This window comes from Salmo trutta, chromosome 13 (assembly GCF_901001165.1).
Source record: "Salmo trutta chromosome 13, fSalTru1.1, whole genome shotgun sequence".
In the NCBI taxonomy this organism is placed as follows: Eukaryota; Metazoa; Chordata; class Actinopteri; order Salmoniformes; family Salmonidae; genus Salmo; species Salmo trutta.
The window spans coordinates 67,916,844-67,921,108 of NC_042969.1; the positions used below are offsets into that span (position 1 = coordinate 67,916,844).

At 40.2% G+C, this 4,265-nt stretch overlaps 1 pseudogene; it reads right to left on the reverse strand.

The window, feature by feature from the left end:
- Positions 1–632: 632 nt before the first annotated feature.
- Positions 633–3,601, reverse strand: LOC115206396 (diacylglycerol O-acyltransferase 2-like; annotated as a pseudogene).
- Between the last annotated feature and the right edge of the window lie 664 nt (positions 3,602–4,265).

The window sequence follows — 4,265 nt, forward strand, 5'->3', positions numbered from 1 at the left end:
GAGAAATCATGGCCTTCATACTTTATTATCGTTTTAAAGAAGGAATAAAACATGTAGTGTGACGACAGTTGAATGTTTTTCGTGTTCTGTGCCCTTCTAAAATAAAGGGGGGAATGTTATAGTGTGTATATGTTTTATTAAAACCTACATTCTTATCACTGTTTTGTGAACAGATAGTCACAGATTATGATAATGTGGAAGCTACATCTTGAGTGTCTATTGACCTCACTTGTTCTTATGGGAAAAAATTTGAGGACAAGTGAATTTAGATAAATAGTGTCTCTCTGAACAATATCTTGAAATACACACTGAACCACTGAATAGTTATATTAAAACATACAAGCAACTAATAATACATGATATTGCATGCCTGCTTGATATACAATATTTTACAAAAGGTTTGAATAGCTGGGATACATTGGTTCGTTCACTGTAGTGAAAAGTCAAGACGCCCCTGTGTGGCCATGCAAGTGACTTGTTAAGACAAATACAGAAATGATTTGACATCTATATATATATTGTTGACATCTATATATATATTGTAGACATGCTCTCTCTGCAATATATATATAGAAAGTGCCCAGAAAACAACCCAGTCCTGATTCAAAAAATGAATGTTATGGATTTAAAATACGCATGATCTGTTTTATTTTCATCAGCAGAACCATAAATTGAAGAAATATGCTGCCCCCTGGGGGTTATATTGAATTGAATGTGATGACAGCAATAACGCATACAATGTGTTACAGCAGGCTATGGATCCAGACAGAAAACAACAATCTTACCCCCAGGACACTTTACCTAGTGATTATCCTAGAAAAGCACCGGCAGCATCTATTGTGTTTCTGTCTGTCTTGACAGGTAGCCTTTGATCTGTGAGATGGTTCCTTTAGTTACAGCTTCAGTCATAATGTACAAGGCTTATCTGGAGCAGTCAATGAGTAGTGCTTGCGTCTGACCCGGCCAGGGTATGACCAGTCCTCAGTGAATCACCAGAACATCCTCCTCCCTCAGCTCAAAGTGGGTCTTGTGCTTGTCAAAGAGTTGTGTAAGGGAGCTCATGCACATGGTGTGGTAATGATCCACTTCTTCTTGGCTGGGTGAACTGATCTTGGGCATCTCCATGGGTTTTCCAACTGAAAGGCAAAATCATTTTTTCTCAGTGTTACTCACCCTAAAATAGATCAAATGTACTTGAATTCTACATTAGATCCAAGGCCATTCTCCACATACATACCTTAATGGGGTAAGAAAAAAAAATGTAAGTTTGCATTTTTTTTAGTGGAACATAAATTACTAAGAAATGACATGGTCAAATGGTAATTACATAGTAATAACATATCAATAACTTTACACAAGACCCGCTAGTATTTCTAGGGAACATGGTAAGCTTACCAACTGAGCGAATGTGTTTGGAGAAGGGGACCAGGCCCCAAGTGTCAGGGGAGAAGAGGCCCCGGCCCTGAAACACACAGGGGGCAAAGCCCAGGATCTTCTGTAGCCTCCTCTGGATCAGCCTCCACCACGATCCCTCATTCAGTATCAGCTGCTTATACACATCATTCTCTACAAATGAGTACACAGGCACCAGGTCAGCCCTGGTAGACAATAACACAATAAGACACAACACAACATAGTCAGTCTCACCTCCAGTTGATTAGTTTGACAGTCTGTTCAAAGTGTATCTCCTTGAATCAATGTAGCTTTCTGGTGTGGATTGTTTGTGTTTACTATGGGGACTCACCCTTGTTGCAAAGCCAGTTTCACAAAGCCCTTCCGGTTCTTTAGTGTCATACAATGAACTCCTAGAGTACAGTCCAGAGATTCAGCTGCCCCTCCAACAGTAATAACGACTGCATTCCCTGTCCCATTACACGACAGAATGAACTCCAGAGTGGCGCGATTCACAGGACAAACCCCTGAAGATGAATAATGAATCACTATTTTTAGGAGCAACATTTACAGAACTACCCAATCATATCTATAAATTAAACCTTTACTGTCCTTGGAGGGAAATTCATCTACAATATATGTCCATGTTACGAACAATCACTCATTGTTTTAGTATGGGTTGAGACTAACCAGAGACCAGTGTCCTCACCTGCAGACATCAGGTACTCTCTGGCTAATGGCATGTGGAAGTTCCCAGCCAGGTTAGCCACAAATAGTGTTATTCCAGGGAACTTGGCTGAAAAACCATTGGCCTCTGTTTGTTGCAAAGTTACAAAGTGCTCCAATTCCATGTGGGTGGTAGCCAAGGATATAGTTTCGATTGGGCAACAAGTTGTGAGTCTTGATAAGCTGAAATCACAAGATTGTTAAATATGAGACTCAACATTGAAATTATACTATATAGCATATATTGGCTTGAACAAAAGTTAATTTGCCCTTGGAATGTGACAAATCAGTGTGCAGTTACTATCACTCACTCGGATACGGAAGTAGTCTTGGTAGTAGGTCCACGCTGTCCAGTTCCTTACCCACGAGAACCTTCGGCCAGCTAGGAGTCAACACACCATATCATCAACAAAAAGCTACAGTAAGTCTGAAGAACAACCAGTGCCCTACTCCAACTGTATTCTCTGAAGGGCTGTAATGTAGCGATTGGCTTGCTTTGTTTGTGTGTGTTCCAGTCATAGAAGAGCCAGATGGTACATGAGGCTGTGACCCACCAGTAGTTAGTCCAGAGGAGGTACTGCATCATCACAGAGCATATAGGGCCTGGTCCAACACAGACGCCAGGGAATGAAACACAGATTTATTTTGCGTTGACAAACATCCTATTGTCCTTTAAAATCTGTAAAAATACAAAAGAGTATACAAATAAGCACACAAGTTTAGAGAATCATATATTACTATTTGTGCTGTGCCATAGCCAGTTAGAGGTTGTGCAACCCATTAAGACCACGGTGCCATGTTTATGCCCTCTAGTACGCAACAGTTTTTCAAGAAACCCAATAAAAGGCTGCCATTTATATGCTATACATAAATAGAAACCAAAAATCCAGTGCTTCAGCCATTTGACAGTGAAGTGTTTAGAGCTCATCAGGGAATCTCACCCATAATAAGGAAGGAGACGATGGACTGCATGACAGAGAAGACCTGGACCTGCTTCTCCAGCCTGGGCCACCAGGCCCAGCGCACAGAGCAGGGACTGCAGGGCCGACAGGAGGATGGAGCCAGTGCCTGGAACACATCCCATTAGGATGGATTAAGTTAAATGTCAACCCTTTGCTACTTAAAATGCAATCATATTCTATTCACATGACCTTGAAAACTACACAAAATATGTAACCAATATTCAACAATATTCAAGATATCAATAAAATGTCATTAAGAATGAAGATACTGGAATGGATTTATTGCACCCCGTAAAAATGATCTTACCTCGCAGGACACTGGTGTATGCCACAAGTATTGTCTTAATAACCACAATATTGAACATAGAAAGCCAAAAATGTTAGCCGTCAACGGGCAATAAAACTAGAGATCTCTATTACAACCCATGACATCAGTGCTCTCTCACACTCGGTTGAGCAAGTTTATACACCTCAAGGGAGGGGCGACAGTGTGAAGGATGCTGGGATTGTCACAGAGAGCATTGTGTACTCTCTTTATTAGTGCAGGGGACATCTGAACATTGTCCTTGTATATTATCTGTTCCATTATGTCAAAATCCCCAACTGGGCTATGTTGCCTCTGTTTAGTCATATTAAATGCCATTTATAAGCTACATAAGCAAGCATCCTGGTCTCATAGACTAGGCGTAACATAGTATATGTAAATCTGGGACACTCAAATTAGTGTGGTATGTTAAGTTTGGTATGGTTACATAAGACAGACGGTTAGTTAAGGCAGAAACGAAAGTAGGGTGGTCGGTCAGGGTGAATGAGTGGTCGAATAACGTGAACATCTAGCAACCCAAAGGTTGCGAGTTTGAACTTCATCATGTAATTTGTAATATATAATACGAAAGGGGTGATGGACATCCACATATTAATACATAACTTAATATGAAACGTAATATCATACTAAATGATGAAGTGTTGTGGATTTACGTACAGAATAAAACAAAATTCTCTGAGACCAGGTTGAAGCAAGGGATGAATTGGGTGTCAATGATGATTGTCAACTAATAAAGGAAATGTGTCCGATAGCAAAATCAAACAGAAAGGTACATTTATTTTTTCTTTGATTGAACAAATGTGTTTTCCCTAAGCAATCAGCCCATGGATCACGGCGTCAAAATCGAAATGAACAGATAC